Source organism: Lathyrus oleraceus, chromosome 5 (assembly GCF_024323335.1).
Source record: "Lathyrus oleraceus cultivar Zhongwan6 chromosome 5, CAAS_Psat_ZW6_1.0, whole genome shotgun sequence".
In the NCBI taxonomy this organism is placed as follows: Eukaryota; Viridiplantae; Streptophyta; class Magnoliopsida; order Fabales; family Fabaceae; genus Lathyrus; species Lathyrus oleraceus.
In genome coordinates this window covers 270,011,122-270,032,002 of record NC_066583.1, presented here as the reverse complement: position 1 = coordinate 270,032,002, position 20,881 = coordinate 270,011,122, and positions in this window count along the sequence as shown.

Genomic DNA, 20,881 nt, shown 5'->3' with positions numbered 1-20,881 from the left:
CATTTTATAAATAATCAGTGACACTCTCAAACCCTTTGAGTTTGAAGTTGAAACGTAAAGATAGCAAAGGAAATGCCCAAGATAGCCTTGAAAATAGTACTAGTACGAACTTTGCTTGAAAAGTGACTACTGAACTATCCAACTCTTAATGTGTTTGCCACTTTAGAATTATCCTACCTCCGTTTTTATTCTAAGTCATTTTATAACGTTATTTTTTCTATTATACTCTTAAATATTTATTATTCTCTCTCTTTTCAATTATGTCAATTTGTCTTTTCAATACCATTAATGAAGAATAATATTGTAAAAATTTTCATAATTTATCTTTTTCATACTACAATTATTACATTTTTTAATATAAGTGAAAAGTAAAAAACGATTTATAGAGGAAATATTAACTAATCTTAGTTTTCTTATTTTCTTTATATGATATTTTTGCGGTGTATCAATAAATACGGTTGAAAATAGATGTTTAATCATTCTCATAAAAGTTGTTGGATCCTTATTCAGTTCTCAATAATGACATTTCATTCTCAATATTTCTTTTGAAAAATATGTCTCTTTAGAACATTCCTTATATTATTGTTACAAATGGTTCTCATAAGTCTGTTATTCATATTCTCAATCTATCAAAAACATTATTTATATTTGAAAGCTTACATTGTATAATTATATATTTTGATTTTCATTAATCTTTTCAAGATCTTGCAACCAGGGACACAATTGGAGTTGCTAGTAAGCATGAATGACTATATCATCTCTCTTATGCACAAATATATAAAATACGGTTTGATCACGACTATCTTTATTATCCTCCTTATCCATTAATGACGTGTATCTTTACATATTTATTTTCAAAATAAATTATTAAGTCTTTTAAATATGACATTTTTCAATATCTAAACATAACCAAACTATTTTTCCTTCAACTTATACTAAAAATCCTAACTCATCTAACCTTATTCATTCTGATGTTTGGGGATTGACCCCTATTTCTAATATTAATGGTGCGAGGTGGTTTGTTTTTGTTGATGATTGTTCTCGAGTAGTTTGGTTTTTCTTGATGAATAATAAATCAGAAATACCACAATTGCCCATCATAATTTTTCTAGTTTTACTAGTAAATAATGCATCATTTATGAAATTCACATTTGTCGACACCCCAACAAATATGGTGTCAAAGAAAAAAATTTGGCATTTTCTTGAAGTCAGTCGAGATCTTCCATTCCAAATGTTTGTTCCAAAATCATATTAGGGGTGAATCATTTTTTATCATTGTTTATCTAATTAACTGTGCATCATATCACACTATAGGTAGTTAGTCCTATTTAGTTTATCAACTTTAATTTTCTTTTTGCTTCTATTGTGTAAGGTATTGAGTCTTGAGTATTTGAGTATACTATTTTTGTCTATGTTTAAAAGCAATGCCAAACTAAGTTGCATTCATGTGCTCTTAGATGTGCATTGGGGTATCTTCCTAATAGAAAAGAGTATAAATGTTATGATCCTCCTAATCGTAAGTACTATATTTTTAAATATGTCATTTTTTAATGAAATAGTATCTTATTTCACTCATCCTTAACTTGAGGGGAGAACATGAATGACTCTAACTTTAAATTTGAGTTTTTGTTCCTTGGTCGTATCTTTCCTATAACACCTGACTTAGTTCTTATTTTGAATGAATTTAGTCTTAATCTTAACTCGGTTTCTAGTCTTGAAAATACTGCTAGTCTTAAGTGTACATTTGAACCTAAGTTATCGCAGATTCTGAGTGAGCCTACTCCTAGTCCTATTCCCAAGTCTACACATAGTCATAGTCTTGAGTATACTCCTAATTCTAGTTTGGTTCCTCCATTATCTTCTATTTTGCATAAATCAACGCCTTTAGAACCAATTCGGTGTATCAAATAAAAAGTAAATCTTATATATTCAAGAGCAGTTTGAATTGCATGAGTCAGGGTAAATACTAAAAATGATTCCCTTGTTGAAAATTCTCAAATTTATGATACTTGTGATATTGATCCAAATGATTTATCCACTATTTTGAGAAAAGATAAAAGATGTTTTCCCTTCATATATAAATATCTTATTTCTCAATATGTTTTTTCTAAGCATATATCCACGTAGTGTCAAAATTTTATTGCATATGTTGTTTTCGCAAGAATTCCATATGTAGAAAAAACATTGAAAATTAAAATTTGGTTTTGGGAAAATTGTTGAGAGACTGAGAGGCAATAAGTAAGTTAGATCCACCTGGATCTATACTCCAGTTGAATTTTGTGGAGGCATTGACCTTCAACGTTTTAAATTAAAAAACATGCTCCATAGAGTGACGTCAATTTGGTGTTGCTCAGTGGTGTGACCACCAATTGATAGTAATTAATCAAAATCACATTGAAGTGTTTGTGAAATTTATTCTAAACATCATTCAAGCATTTGTGTCATAATTATTCAATTTTTTTTCTAGAAGCCATGTATGAATAAGGATTTATCCTGAACGATCCAAGTTTCATATTCTTCATATATTACATCATTGTGACGAGAACTTTATGTTTTAGTATATTAGAGAGATTTTCAAATTCACTACAAATTTATGTGTGAGGATGATATAAGAGGTTACTATCGTACAAGTTATTTAAGATCTTTAGATGAAAAAGGATCCGTAGATGATAGTGAATTTGTGATTGGTGATGGAGACACCCCAAAGCCTTTGATGATAAAGAAGATTTGTTAATGTCGACCATTGTTGAAACTTTATGAAATAACAAAGATCAAGATGAGGGGAAATACTGAATCATGGAGATAATTATTTATGATTGATACAATATTGAATTGGAAAATGGGTCTCTGATTAATTATTCAAAAACATTGATTACATACTAAGTGAAATTCTCTTAGATTCTGTTTGGTAAGACTAAAAAAAAAGAGTTTTTAGTTTTTAACTTTTAACATTTAAGTTCAAATCAATAAAAAAACTCTATTTAGTAACAATAATTTAGCTTTTAGCGTGTAGCTTTTTTAACTAGCCTAGGGTTTTTAACGTGTAACTTTTTCTTCCATTTATACCTTTATTATTTTAACAAAAATTTATGTATGATCTATATATATATATATATATATATATATATATATATATATATATATATATATATATATATATATATATATATATATATATATATATATATATATATATATATATATATATATATATATATATATATATATATATATATATATATATATATATATATTGTGTGTGTATATATATATATATATATATATATATATATATATATATATATATTTGTGTGTGTGTATATATATATATATATATATATATATATATATATATATATATATATATATATATATATATATATATATATATATATATATATATTTGTGTGTGTGCATGTGTTGTGTGTGTGTGTGTGAGAGAGAGAGAGAGAAAGAGAGAGAGTCCATAAGGATTTGTGTAAGTAGTTCGTCAATCGATCTCGTTATGAGTACGTCTTCCCTCAATTCGAATTCGAATTGAGATGGTGTAATATATCTTACTTTTCAAATGTATGTATACAAGAGAGATGTAGCAATCCAATTCTGCAAATCATAAGTTTGATGTTGATTATAACACCTTATCTTCCCTTGATCAAAGCTTGATCAAGTAACCAACAATGTCGCTTCGATTCACTGTCTCACGCTACTTCTTTGCAAGAAACCCCTTGTTCTTCAAATCTTTCACTCAATCAAATCGAAAATGCACACTTGTTGAAATCGAAGATTTACCAATGCGATCCACCGTCAGACATTACTCCTTTGCAAGAACCTCCTGTTCTTTAAAGACTTCACTTGATCGGATCTAAATTGCGTAATCTTGTCCAAAACCTTTAAACCCTAAAAGATCTTGAAGGAAAACCCCAACTCGGTTTTCTGATTTGAAACCCTCAAAGTTCTCAACCAAATTTACAGTACAAACAACCTAAATTGGACGTTATCAACCCTAATTTAGATGAGACCCAATCAAAAAATGATTATGTTTAATTTGATTATGTGTATGCATAGAAAGAGGTTGAAGATGATGAGAATGATTTCAAATCTTTGTTTCGTATATGTCTTACTCTCTAGAAACCTTACTAGAAAATGATGCATGTACCAAGTATATATATATATATATATATATATATATATATATATATATATATATATATATATATATATATATATATATATATATATATATATATATATATATATATATATATATATATATATGTAAACAAGTGAGAAGCAAAAGGAATAGAAAGAAATACAAATTTTCAAGATTTTTGATCTATGGACCGATCTATACAAGTCATGTGTCGACCTATATAGGTTATGTGCCACCTTGTATATGCGTCACATCTAATAGAGCCTACATGCTTTAAAACTGTAGCACATGAGTCGACCTGTATATCGTATGCGTCGACCTTTAATTTTTTTTTCTTCTATAGGTCGACCCATGATGTGTATGTGTCGACCTGTAGACAAATTTTCACACAAAAATGATTTTTTGATGCATAAAAGCCTTTCTTGATTCATGAATCTTTTCTAAACCATTTCCAAACATGTTGTCATGCTTCTTAATGCTAAAATGCACAACTAGACTCAGATGCTACGGTTTAATGTACATAAACGGTAAAGTATCCTATTTTTGACATCATACAAAACACATCTAATGGAAAAATTGTACTCACATACTCTGAAGGTGAATCTAATTTTGATCTAGATTTTGATGATGATCTAGACTCTGATGGGCAAGACTCTGGAGGAGGTCAAACTTCTGAAGATGGAGCTTCTAAAGGTGGTCCAACTTCTAGAGGCGGTCAAGCATCTGATATTTTTCCAGCATCTAAAGAAGATTCTGAACAAGTTCAGAGGCCACAAAGAATCAAACAAATACTAAGGAGTTTATATAGAGGGACACCTTTCACCGTACAAATCGATTTTGTAAAGATAAATTAGGCTAAATTATAATATTGTTTAAAGAGAGTTATATAATGCTTAAGAATTATTATATTTAACAATAAAATAATGTTTTGTATAATAGTAAAATATATGAGTAAAATGATTGACCAATATGATATTTTTGTAGACAACAAAAGTTACTGTTAATTTATATGGTATTAGTTATTTTTTTCCTCTTGTCTTTCCTTTTGCATTTTTGTTTCCTTTAGGTGCTTTGTGGATACCCTTGTTATACTTTAGTGATTTTGGACCCCTTTTTCAAAATATTTTTATTTGCCATTAAACAAAAAAGTAAACTTAAAGACTGTAGCACAATTAAAATCCAATGGATTCATCCTTTCGTTATTTATCAATAAGCTTTATCTTTTAGGAAGGTATGAAGTACTTTTATAGTTAAATATATAGTCTCTAAAGATTTTATATGAAATGATTTATGAGTCTATCAATCAACCTGTATGAGCCACCCACAATTTATATCCACGTATAATCCCCAAAAGAGTGTTAGGGATGATGAAGGTGGATATTAGAAAGATTATAAGTCCTACATTGATTTGACATAGAGTCTCTAAAAAGTTTATATAGAGTGACACCTTCACCTTACAAACCCATTTTATAAAGATGAATTATGTCAAACTCTTATCTGAAGAGGGCTATATAATACTCAAGAATCATCATATTTAACAAGAAAATATTGTTTTAGTATAACAGAAAAAGATATCAATAAAATATTTGACCAATATGATAATATCGGACACAACAAATGTTAATGTTAATTTATATGGTATTATTAGGAGGTTTATGCATGGTGTTAATTGAGGTTGCGGTCACAGTTGCAACGGTAATGGTTGCGGTCATTGTTGTTGTTGCAATTCATATTGCATGAAAATAAGTAATCGAACATGAATGAAATTGTCTGATACGGTTCTTTATGCAATTGTTATCGTGACTTGAATTTACATTGCAATTGAAGCTTGCTATTGGTGCAAAGATGATCACAATAGAAAATATTGCGGTCACATTGACAATTGCAGAATTCAACTTAAAACTATGGTTATGTATTTTGAAATATTTATGAGTTTAAAGAAAGGATAAAAAATAGATTAAAAATTATAGACAATACTAAATATAATGACTTTTGCATTCGTTGAGATGATTATTGAACGAAAATATCCTCATCTAACATAAGTTCCATCTTTAAGTCTTCATCTAAATGAGAAAAATCAAAACCTTTGAATAAATCAGATGTGATGGAGTGCATACGTAGCATGGTAAGATGAATATCACCACAAGTATCATCCTGCTCATCTATATAATCAGAAGGAAGGTGTAAGTCTTTGACCTATTTCTTGCATCTTTGCCATATTCACGCCTTTGGTTGTTTGTTTATGAAATTCTTAGTATGATTTCTTTTCCGATATTGAAAGTATTGGCGTTGAATGAGTATCATATTAAGGCATCAAAGATTCTTCTATGGAGGTCCATCGATGTATTCATCTTATAGGACGACAAGGATCCTTTAGTGAAGGTACAACATTGTATTTTCCCCGAAGGGTGCATCATTTGTGTTCCCCTCGTAGGGAGGCAAGGATCTTTCATTGAAGGCCCAATATATTTAATCTTTTTGTGGGGTGCCAAGGATCCTTCAGTGAAGATCCAACCGTTTCTTCAAGAATTCACTAGTCCTTTTCAGCATTTGACCCTGCAAAAAGATGAAACGAGACAAAGAGGGGAGCTTAATAAAAATCCTACCCACTTAGGGGAAAATAATTACATCCCATTATTAAAATAGACTTAAAGAGTTCTTAAAAAACTACAAAATGGAAGAGACTTTAGATAACCTTATCCCACAATAAAATGATTAATTAAAGTATAAACTTGAATTTGTCCAGTCTACTGGTTTTGTTGGGGATCTCGCTTGAAAAGTCCATTATTTCAAGATTAATTTCATTTTGTCATATTTTGATACTTATGATGTAGTTTAACACATTTTCTTCTTTATGGGTGGCTTGTTTCCCTTTAATTTATGTGTGACGACTCGATTATTTTTCTCGTTATGATATGCGAAACCTATTTAACAAACCTTCCATGTAATCCACCGTGTATGCTAGATTAGTCTGCCAAGCCCGCTTGTCATTTAGCTCGCTAAGTCAGCTCCTCAAGTTAGCTCGTTGAGTCTGCTCGTTGGTTAACTCGCCGATCCATAACAAATAATAAATTAAGACATGGGTTTTGTTATACAGATTGTCATTGATGTTCCATAATAACATAATATACATGCAAAATCTAGATGAGTGTAATATCAAATCATTACGATTTAATTGTTTATGACCATGCATTATGATGAACTTAATGCTCTTGGTAGGCATAAAACCACCACATTATAAAGAAAATAAACATTTATACTTCTAAACGTGTATTCGTCAACCAGGAAATACACTAGTGACACAACCTGAATATTATTAATCCAAGCACGTCTCTTTTTTAATGTGCTCCATGGAATATATTACAAATGAGTCTAAATATCAATAATACTTTATTTTCTTATTAATGATCATAATTATATGGGTCTTTTGCTAACTTGTGCCCTTATGGCACAAGTTAAGGATACTACAATTAGAAAGTTTATGTGGAATAAAACAATGTTTTAAGTTTTAAAAAATTAAATGCACGCATTTCAAAAGAATATTTCTACAAATAAATTATTAACTTGTGCCCTTGGGGCACATGTTAGCATTAGCCTAATTATATACTATTGTCAATTATACCGATTGCCTTGAAAATCGGGAATAACTTAACCAACAGTTGAATAAATAATGTAGTCATAATATTGATCTTCCAAACTCTTTTTGAGGCCATGTTTTATTTACAACAACTTACATATTTAACCATGTTCCATCCAAAACAGTTGAAGAGACACCATATGAGATATGGGGTGATAAGAGACCACATATGACTTATATGAAGATTTGGGGTTACAAATTTTATGTGACACATAAATTTTAAAATAAGCTTTGAGCCAAAATCTAATTAATGCTTATTTGTGGGGTATCCTACAAAACAAGATGATATTACTTTTACAATCCTTCTAAGGGAAACTGTTAGTCGCTCAAACATGAGTTTTCTTAGACAAGGATTTTATTACCAATGGAATCAGTGGGAGGAAAGTAGTTCTTGAAGATGTTTAAGAATCATAAAGTAGTGACACGCATGTGGAGGAACACGAGCATGAAACACAATCAATTGTGGAAGAGAAACCTTCTCAAGTAAAATAATACCAACATAGTTCAAGAATGATTTGTCATCAACCTAAGAGATATGGATATCTCATATCCAATTAAGGTAACATATTGCTCAAAGATCAAGATGAACATGTAACCTACCAAGAGGCCGACATTGGTCATGAGTTTGAAAAGTGGCTAGAGGCCATGAAATGTGAAATAGAATCCATATACATAAATAAGGTTTGGACCTTCGTAGAGCCTCTTATAGGAGTTAATCCTATAAGATGCAAATGGTTCTTGGAAAACAAGAATGACATGGATGTTAAGGTACATACCTGTAAGGCAATACTGGTTGCAAAGGTCTATAAGAAAATTCAAGGTGTAGACTATGAAGAAACATTTTCACCAGTTATAATGCTCAATTTTGTGTGTGTGTAAGAGAGAGAGAGAGAGAGAGAGAGAGAGAGAGAGAGAGAGAGAGAGAGAGAGAGAGAGAGAGAGAGAGAGAGAGAGAGAGAGAGAGAAAGATTAAATTCCATTTAAATTGTGTTCACTCGTGCTTTGAAAATAGTAGGTATTAAATGCCCTATTTCGAAAAATAATCTAGGTTAGAGAATGTGACAAGTATATTTAACCAAAAATAAATATATACTTAATTTAATATACTTACTCAAGATATGGTTTAACTTCAACACAATTAATCAACACATGAACACGAGCAAATTACATTTCTTATTCAGACAACCAATGCCCACTCGTCTTTCCAGAAGGACGGTATCGGGACGAACAAAAACTAATTAGGTGAATTGACTTCTTTCATCAAAGTGAACTTAGTTCCTTATTATTCTTGGAGTCAACAACATATTATTGAAATAATGAGAGCAAAAATGTGATTTTTCTCTATGCAAGTAATGCACATATATTGATCCCTCAATTCTTGCCTTATTTTTCACTAATCACTTTGAATCACCCATGAATTGTTCAAATGGATACATCCATCTATATTGAACAGGTTCACCAAGGTAAGCTTCATAAGTAAGATGCACAGAGAGATGCTCCATAGAATCAAAGAAACCTGGAGAAAATATTTACTCAAACTTGCAGAGAATGATAGGAATATTCTGGTCCAGTTTAATGATGTTGTCTACTCTTAAAGTTGACAAATAAATGTCTTTAAAAAACTTGACTAATATTAGTTAGTGGATTAAGCACATGCTTGGGAAGTGAAATGAATGCAATTAGAAGAAATCGTTCCATGAAAACATGATACTCGTGACATCTCATTCCATGCAACTTCCCAGTTTTTGCGTCAACATATCTTGCCAAGTTAGAAGAATAACCATAGGGCATCCTCAACTCATTTGGGGTGTAAGAGTATAACAAGCCTTGGATTTTAATAATTTTCCATTTGGTTGAGGTTTCAATTCCAAGTCTTTTCGATTATAAAAAATTTCCATGTCCTTTCTAGCCTTCTCATTATCTTTTGTCTTGCCTTGGACATCCATCACTATGTTAAATACATTATCAAAAAAATCTTCTCAATGTGCATAACATCAAGATTATGTCGCAAAAAATTATCCTTCCAATATGGGAGGTCCTAATAAATACTTCTTGTTGTCCAATTGTATGTGTCCCCATATCCTTGAATTCTGCATGTTTTACCATTATCTGTGAATTTTGGTATGTCACAAACATTATTCCATACTTCAGTCGATGACATGAGAGGGGGAGGAAAATATGTTACTTTTTTCCTTTTCTAAAAGCATTCTTATTTTTTCTAAAAATATGGTTTGTAGGTAAGAACCTGCGGTGACAGTCAAACCACGAACATTTTCCACCCATTTCCAAAGTAAATTCTTTTATTTGTCATATGTAATATGGACATCCCATTTTGCCATGCGTAACCTAACCAGACAACATGCCATATGCAGGAAAGTCGTTAATTGTCCATATCAAAGAAATACACATATTAAAGTTTTGTTTACGAGACACATCATAAGTCCATTCTCCAATCTACAACCTCTTCATATCATCAATCAAAGGTTATAAATAAACATTTATTCTCGCCTTTGGAATTGACGGTCCTGGAATGAGGCATATTAGAAACATGTAAGTTTCATCATGCACATCTCATAAGGGATATTCTACGGGGTAACAATAACTGGCCAACAAGAATATGTAATTGGTAACGATTGGATATAAGGAGTAAAACCATCCGAGAATAATCTAAGCCTAACATTTCTGGGTTCTGCTGGAAAATCTGGATGTACTATATCAAAGTGTTTCCATACCTCGCCATCAGATGGATGTCACATCATACCCGAACTAATTGTGTTTGTATGATGCCATGTCATTTGGCTTACATTATGCGTTGATGCAAACATTCTTTCCAACCTAGGTATTATTGGCAGATAGAACATGGACTTCACTGAAACTCGTTTTCGCTTTCGAACAACGCCTTTACAGCAAACTACATACCTCAGACTCTTACAAAACTTAAATTCCTCCAATGCCCCATCATTTGTACCAAACTCATTGTCATAAAACAATATGCAACCTCCTATGCAACAATCAATCTTTTTTGCTTTTAGTCCCAACTTCGACACCGTCCTTTTTGCATCATAATAACTTGTAGACATGTTTTCTTTCACAAGAGTCGCATCTAACATCATTTTTTCAAAGAATTCCAAATACTGATAAGGAATATTCCAATTTGACTTTGCAACCAAGAGTCTCACACACATTGATAGCCTAGAGTCAGAAGACCCCGCAAACAATGATATACTTCTTTCTTTCAATAACTGATAAAACTTTTGCGCTTTCTTACTCAGAAGCTCTTCTGCATCAAAGTCTCGTGGTTCATCTTAAGCCACATTCACCCCTAATGCATCACCAACCATATAATCTACTATATTAAATTGTTCCTGGTATTACATATGTGATTGATTCCTTGAAGCATTTTTATTTATCTCTAGTCCAATATGTGTTTGACCACTAAAAGCCTCTATATTCATCTCTGGTAGTTTTTCTCCATTCGATGTCCAAATCCAGTAATTTGGCCTAAAACCCACTCTCTCCAAGTGACGTTTCACTTCACTTGGGTCACTAATTATATTCCTGCAACCACACTTTAAACACACACATCTTACTCATCCTTCACTTCTACAACATTCTTGAGCAAACACATATGTCTCAAAATCGACAACTTCCTCATTAAAATGTGGTTTAAGCCCACGTCTTTCTGGAAATATTCTATTATACATCCAACTACGATAGAATTGATAATGTTCCATATTGCATGTGCAAAACACTACTCATGTTTAATTTAATAAATAATAGGGGAATTGATCTATTGATATATTCTTAATTTTTAATCGATAACATCATATAACTAACATATATTTTTGAAAAGAGAGATAATAACATATATTATACACTGACAAATATCTATTAATTATACACTTAATTAAATATATACTTTTAAGTGTATACACTTGAAATATATTGCTAAAATAACATATATTACTAAATAATACTAAAATATACTACTAAATAATGATAAAAATATATTATTTAAAAAATACTTTATAAAAACAATAAAATAAAACAGTATTTTATTATAATATTATATATCAAATATTACTTAATATTTCAAAAATAATTTATAAGTGTTAATTATGTTTACTAAAATAATACTAAAACATATTACTAAATAATAATAAATATATAATATTTTTATATTGTTTTTTATTTATTTATGAAATATAATTTATAATATTTTTTTAAGTATTATCTCAAAATTATTAAATAAAAAAATACAATACTATTAAAATAAAACATTATTTTTTTATAATACTATTTATCACATAGTACTTAATATTTATTAAAAAAATGACAAGTCTGTTGAAGATTTTTTGATGAAAAATATGAGTTTGGTGGTGGAAGAGTGAGGTTAATGAAGTGAAATTGGGGGAAACTGAAAAACTAGAGAAAGAGAAAGAGATGTGCCGAAGCGGTGGAATGGGAAAATGGAAGGGACGATGCAAATATATGGAAGCATTTTGCGAGGGGGCTCCCCACGCCAGTTAAACGGTCATAATTAGCTAGGAGAAACCCCTCACAAATTGTAATGACTTTATTAAGGCGACTAACACACGCTCAAGTGATGGGATAATGTGCACAACTCAAACATTTTGAGGGTCTTCCCCTTGCAAATGCAACGGAAATATATGGCTAGGGGTGCCCCTCGCAGATGTAAACACATTTATTAAAGTGACTGACATCAGGTAGTTGTGACAAGACAAGTGGCAGACTAGTCTCAAGACCTGTACGGGGTTACCCCTCCTAAAATTTACTAAAACTATTAGCTAGGGGTGTTGATGACTTCTTGACATGTGTATCGATAAAGTCACACTACTAAAATAAGATCGACTCCACATGGACTGTTATTTAACAAGAAAAAAATGTGCAATGCAGATAAAATATTAAATGAATGGGGGGGGGGGGGGGCTCGGGTTTGAATGCGAAAAGAAAATAAAGTTTTTTAAAAATAAAATAAAGTTGTGTATAGAATACCTATTTATCTATTATTGATGTTCAGTGCATTACATGAATGATATTGGCACTATAATTCCACGACGAACTAATAAAACCTCTACACCTAATACCTTGTGGTATAACTCACTAATCAATATTCAGAGTTTTCTATCTCTAGTCCATAAACGTAAGCAAGATTAGGCAATGCAACAGGGTGATAATTCATAAGCCTTTACTCGGGGTCTCTTATCTATATTCAACCAACGTAAGCACAACAGTTGCCATAGGTCCAATACATAGACTAATGGTCAGTATTTCCTATGTGTCCAAAATCAGATTCAAAGAGTATCTCACATAAAAAACATTAAGAACAATGTACAATTGAGTCGAATTATAGATTAAACTACTCATGCAATATCAAATCAAACATATATCCCAACAATATCAACATAGGTTCATCAAACACAAACTAACCTAGAGAGAATTAGCTACTCATGATTCAAATTAAAGAACCAAAATAAGAATAAGAGGTTTGCATAAGAATTCCCTTGAAGAATTTGTCTTCAATGGCTTCAAATGTCCTCCAAATATGTCTTATAGTGCTGCAAATTGTCACTCTTGGTGTAGAAATTTGTAACCCTTAAAAAAGCACCAAAAATCATATTAAAAGCCTTCAAAATGGACCAAAACACGTCAGAAAAGCCCATACAAAATGGTCATCGCGCGCGTGATGACTTGCATTGCGTGCGTGATGCAACTTTTGCTTTCATATCGTACATGTGATGATGCACGTGATTATTATATTAACTGCATGCTTTTACTCCCTTTTTCACCTGATTTTCACTAAGTCCATATTTCTCCATACTTAACTATTTCTTTCTCTTTCTTTGGCCTTTAATCTTAATTTTTGCTCCTCTTTAACTTGTTTTGATATGTTTCTTCGATTGAATCATGCAATGACGGAGTATCATCACAACCCCAAACTTGAATTGTTGTTTGTTCTCAAGTAACTTGCATGCACTGCCAATTCCAAATATAAAACAAGTTGTAGAATAACAATTGAACATCATCAGGTAATTTTTTCTTTACCTAACCATTGTTCTAGCTTCCAACTTCCATTCGAAAAATTTAGAAAAAGATTCTCAAACTTTGACAAGTGCTCAACCTATCTCTCATCTCACCTTGACTCACTCAATGGGTAAGGTAGTCTCTCAATCAACATGCAAAAAATCTATACTAAGTTTGATCATGTTTTAACATAATTCGTCAAAGAAATCAAAACACACACATTTGAGGTGTTTTTCGGTTGTATGCTTACGTTCAAGTAGGATAGTTTTGGGAAAACAGGTTTAAACCTTTGGAGTTAGGCGCCTAGTTCTCATTCTATTATCATACTCCTTTGTTCCTTATTTAAGGTACTAGAGATATTTCAATTGTGGCCCTTAATATGCATTTTGCAATCTTTTAGTTTTTTTTTGAAGAAGTTTCTTTTTCCAACTTCTTATTTTCTAAAAAATTTGAATTTTTTTGACCATTTCTCTCTAGTACCCCAATCCCAAACTTAAAACTTTGCTCACTTCCAAGAGTAACCTCAAACTTTATCTTTTACATACCATTTAAGAACTACAATTCTACCTAACTCTAAAGAGAGGGTGGAAAGATAACATATTTCAAGTCATACGGTCAAGAATTAAGGCTAAGTCACCAAAAGAAAGGCTAAGCTCAAAGTGGTTAACAATGGATGTACCTATTACTACATAGTGGTTTAAAAAGGCTCTGAGTTAAATCAAACAACTGCCTTATTATATGTCAATCAAACCAGACAAATTTAATCAAAAATAGTTCAAACCTGATAAAACAATAATGTATGGATACACTCAATAAAAAGGAATAGTAAATAATAGAATTTATTTGGCTCAAACTTTGCTAGTTGAGGTATCTGAAGGTTGAGTACAAGTTCTTTGATTATTTTCTCATCATTTGCGTTCAATTTGTAAGTTGCTTTCCTGATGATCAAGTTTCCTTTTGGTTCATTTGTTCACTACTGTAGTTGCAAACTTTGTACATTTGAAAAAAACAACAGCTACAAACTTGTTCATTAAAGACAATATTCTGAATAATACAGTGGGGGAAGAGTACTTATAGTTGCTATTACTCTTCTCTAGGTATTGTAGCGGTGTATTCGTCACTTTATGATTTATTGACTAAATCAAAAGCAAAGCATACAAAGAAATCGAGTCGCCACCGCACTTTTATTTATCCAAAGGACTGGCTAAAAAGCGAACAAAAGCCTAAGAAGTTTTACAAATAGAAAACCAATGAAAAGATCAGAGAATCTGGGTAAGGGGTAAATTACGCAATGGGAAGGTGTTAGGCACCCATCACGTCCTAGGTACTCCTAGGGAGCCCTTTTCACACTTGTTGTATAAAAAAAGTTTATTTGTTTATGACATATTGTGCAAACATGATTGGGAAGATGAGAAGAGAATATACAATTTTTATTGTTTTTGTGTTTGAACGGATGAACCCGTTGCCTACGTACCTTCCATGAAAGGTAAGGATCAAAACGCCGTAGTTCGGCTAAAAGATTTCCAAAATATCAGTGAGTTCATTTTAAAACACAAGCCCTAAGGTTTTTCATTACCAATGGGAGAAAACTCAACCTGAATCAACAATCCACCATGCGAGGACGACTTCAACATACTAGTGAGGGGTTATCCCTATAATAAGTATGGAAGACTCACAATCAACTCACTAAGGATAAGGTAAGAATTACATCAACCACTATGGTAATTGAAACCTATGGCTAATGTATGAAAACATATTAACAATGGACAAAGCCACAAAACAATTGAATGGGTGAAGTTAATTGATTATGATTATTCACAAAATATGGTCGAAGTATGATTAAGATTCAATTCAAAGAAGTGTTATGAAATGGAGTTTGAAAAATCAAGGACTTAAGGTCCAGGTTTCTAATTTGAAAAAACATGAAGATGTTTGCACAATAAGTCAAAGTTTTGAAAGCAAAGTGTGAAAAGGTTTAGGATAAAGAGGGTATGGATGAAGGAGTGTAAAACTTCTCAGAAAGGTTCACCTCTTGAGATCATATAGAAGATGATTCAAGTGTGTCCTTTGGAATAAGGCAACAAAACAAGTAAGCAAATAAAAAGCGAGGTGATACCGGATGCCATCAATGGACTTATACCAATCTCACAAACAAAGGCGGATACCGGATACCAATAAATGGATTTACACCAATCTCCTAAGATAAAACAATGATACCGGATGCCAATGAATGGACTTACTCCAATCTCACAAAACAAAACAAAACATGGATATCAGATGCCAATCTATCTGGACTTATACCAACCTCCAAAGGATGATCATAGGAGTACAAAGGCCAATAACATGGTCTTATAAATGCATCCTCACATACAACAAATAAACAAGCATTAAGCAATGGACATAAGTAGCCAAATGACATGGTCTTACACTCTATCCCTTCCAAATCATAGGAACAATGGCCAATGAATGGACTTACAGTTGTCCTCAATGGGTAAACCAAAGATGGATCACAAAGATATGAAATGATGATCATGCAATAATGAGCAATTAATGATGATAAATGCACAAAGGCAAGCAAGCAAACATGTATAGATGAACCAAGCAATCAATCAAACAAAGTCATTTAGCACACACTATAACCAAGCAATTAGGCTCAAGCAAGGGTTAGACTTTAAAGTCAACTGGAATGGGGTAAGTGGTGCTCTTAACCTTAACATTGAGAGTTAAGGTGAAGCAGATGAAAGGATATGAGGGGTGTGCCTCATTGCTCTTATCCCTGGTCAGGGAGAGCTTTGAATATCAGAAGGTGTGGGGGTTCAGAAAGTTGGAACTCTCTCCACAAGTTAATGACTCTATAGATCTTGGGTTATGATCCACAATGCTACAAACATGTAATGCGAGCAAAGGGAAGACACACAGAATAGTAGGAGATGGATTACACATCTCTTCTATCTACCAATTGCCTTATCAAAAGGTCTTTTCCTGCTTGGGGACAAAGATAAACAATCGCAAACATTGCCTCTTAAGGAGGACTTCAGACAGGTGCCTGGCAAAGTAACAAGCCAGGTCTTCCAGACTACATGAAGAAGAGATGTTATACCTCAATGCTAATGCTATCAAGCAAAGCAAAAGCAAGTTCACAATGGAACTATAGCAACTAATGTACCTGAAATCAATCAAATATAATCAGTATACCAATCACAAAAGTCAAACAGATAAGATAAGAACCAACAGTCAACACAATCAATTACAGGTGCAAAGCACAAGCTCAAATCAAACGAGCTAGCATCCTATAAAACAAATCAAGTTAGTCCATAACAATCAAATAAACCAAACTCAATCAACTTGAATTAAACTCCTTAAAGCAATTGCTTCTTCAACCTGAAAATCAAACTCAAACATGAGAAGTAGACCACTAGGACAAGGCCTAGAGTCAAAGGAGGAGAAATAAACCAAAACAGAACATGAAAATTGATCAAAACCAAGATTGATCAAATAAGAACAAAGTCCAATTGGTCTCATGTCAAAACTATGCACCAATTCCATTTCATAAACAAATCATGTCAAACTAGGCAAGTTGGAGTCACATTGGAGCAAACAGAATGATCACAAGCATATCAATACCAAAATGGCTCAATAAATTCCAAGAAAAATCATGCCTAAACAGAACACATTGAATAAGCAACACACCAAAAATCAAGCCAATTGGATAAAGGGAAGCAAGTCAATTAAAATCCCTAAGTCAAAGCATGTTCAAACAAGCTCATACAAGGCACCAAATCAAGCATCAACTTCAAGCAAGCATAAAACAGAAGCCAAACATGATAAATGAATGAAACTAAAGCCATGGTAAACTTCAAGATGTCTATAATACACATGCCAAATTTTAGGTCCATCCAATAAACACCAAGGATTTCACAAATCATTTAAGATCATGACTCACAAAAGGTCCACAATTGGTCAAACAGGGGAGAAATTCTCAAACAAATTGAAAATTCATTCCAAAATTCCAGGAAAATTCACAAACAAACTTAACATCCATAAGTATTAACATGCAAAAATCCAGATCAATTGGCATAGCAAAGAAATTCCACAAGATGAACAAGAAATGGTGTGACATACATTGTCACACCTTCAAAGATCACATCATATCTCACAATCCAGGAATGCAAAAATCACAAACCATATACCAAAATGTTCATCAAAGTGTCTAGATTACACATGTAAAATTTCAAGAATTTTGGATCAACCATCATGATTTCACAAATGAAATGACAAGCAATGTGCAAGGAAGAATACATGTAAACAAACCCTAGCCAATTTTTTAATCCAACCGTGCACAAATCTGGCAAAAATATCCATAAAAAAGTAGACATGATGATGAACATTCCACAAAAAGAATCATGTAATTTGGATTAGTATTTTAGGAGTTATGGATTTTTTAATGTGATGGAAAATTAAAAAATGTGAAACAAGCATATAAACATGACAAGCATACAAGAAGAAAAATGCAAAAATCGAAATGAAGAAATGCTGGAATCCGGATTCGAACACGCGCGGAATTCAAAAGTGACACTCACTTAATGAAACACACAGTTTCATTAAGTGAGGTGGCGTGATACTACTGGTGCATGGCTACACAAACACGAATTACATGCAAATCCTGGCAAATGAAGATCAAAGCATTCTGGAAACGCGGAAACCTAATGAACTCATGCATGTTCATCATGTTCATACTCATCAAGAACGAAACATCACAGAAATTTATGAACCGCATACCAATCGAATCAGCCTTCAACATAGATCACTAATCTAACATTGATTTGTCCTAATTCTAACCATGGCAAGAGAATCGATCGAAATAAGTTTTGGCATCAAAGATTCAAATCCACATAACTTGCTCAAAACCTAATGAAATTTCATGATCTAAATTGCAGAATGCTCTACATGCTAAGATCTACAAGAACCACATCATGATTTCAAGAATTGGCACGATCGAAATTTACCTCGATGATGATGCAGCAGCTGGATTCGTGCTCCTCAATGCCTGGAAGATGAAAACAAATGTTCAATGATGCTTGGGAGGATGTATGGAAGCAAAACTTCAGCTCAACACAGCTTGAATTCGCAGAAATCTCCAACTGCCATGTGAATCTTCAACTTTCAACAGCCACGATCTTCAAGAATTTTTCACAATTCTTCTTCAACAGATCTTCTCAATGCCTGCATATGATGATTAGAGCAAGGAGCAAGCAAGAAAAATGATGAAAATCGATGGAAGAAGTTGAGAAAAATTTGAGATGAAAATGAGTTTGGATCTGAAATTGTGAATGTGTTCATGCAGAATTCTGTTATGATTAGGACTTTATAGTACCTGTTAATCACACTAGCTAAACATGATTAGGCAAAATGGATTGGATTAGTGAAATGAACATGTTAATGGAAATTGGCCAAAATGCCCTTATGCATATGTGACCAATGGAACAGTAAAAATTCATTTGCAGCAAGTCCAAAATTCTGTTTTAAGGCAATTGCAATTGGTTTGGAATGAAAATTATGCATACTTCCCAAATCACCTTTTCCCACCAAAATTCAAAATGAATTCACTTGAAAAATGCACTTTTTGTGTGATGATTTTTGATGAAATGTAATGAATGATTATGATAGCGCATGTCAAATGGAGATTGCTCAAAAAAGAATCACATGAATTGGCCTTTTGGTTCAAAAGTTATGCCTTGTTGAAGTTCAAAAATTCTTGACAATGATTTGATCATAACTTGCCAACCACACATGAGAAATGGATGTTCTTGGACTTTTTGGAAAGGTGAGAGCAAGATCTTCAACTTTCATGTTGGACAAAATTTGATTTGAAGCTTGCTTGGATATATAAATTTGAGGAGAAGACCTTTCCATTTTTGGCAGTTTGAAATTACAGGTCACTTACTATTTTTGGAAACTTTTTGTCTGACCTCAAATCCTTCAATGATGATGTTTGACACGTTATATGAGGCTTGTATGGACATGAATGAGACCTCTCAAACCATTTCCCACCATCAAATCCCTGATTTTATGCACAGTTGACCATAGTTGACTTTGCTAGGGTTTTGGTTGACTGAACAATGCTTTGATGAATTTCAAGCCCCTACCACTTGAGATCTTGATTCAAAATGATGTCACAACTCATATGAACTCTTGTGAATGATCATGGTGCCCAAATTCTCAAGAATAGCCACCATCTATGGCTCAATGAATGCCTTTGACTGGCTTGACCTAATGGTTGCTTCATCTGCAAGTAACAAGGTTAGATGACAATATTTTTGTACTTTTGGTTAGTAAACAAATGAAAAGCAATGATATACAAATGCTAAACATGCTTGGTGATCAGGAAACCACACTCACAAGATAACCCACCCACAAGGAAGGAAGGCAAGGTGCACAATGATCCTTGAGGCAATGATATGATATGATATGATGTAATGCCATGATGAGGGATCTTATGGACAAAATTGGGGTCTTACAGATGCCCCTATTTAAGGTCAATCTACCCGGAGAAATGAAGTTTAGAAATCTTCATCTCGACGCGGTAGAATGGGCTTAAATAACAGTAATGAGACAAATTTTGGTCCCTAAGAGACCTCATGATGCAGATGTATGCATGTAAAAGACACAAACTCTGTGGGGATAATGGTTCACACAGAAGAAAAAGACGATCCATCGGAGTAATACACTCACCAGGAACAGAGACTCTAACAGGACTCTTGCGGGGACTCCTATTGGGGATAAAAAGGAAAAGAATGCGTGAGCAGGACACGACTCTGAGTTGGGGAAAACAAAAATAGACCGGAGACTTTACTGGGGAAGTAAAGGACTCAAACTGGGGAAAGGAAGATTTCCGAAGGACAATACATCCATTGGAAAGACTCAAGTTGACTCACAAAATGCGTGTACTGGGGAGAACACCAATACAGCAACACGAATAGAAACACAACCCCGTTGGGGAAGTCTAACAAAGACTTTCCAGGGGAAACCAAAGGATGAGATGTTACCGG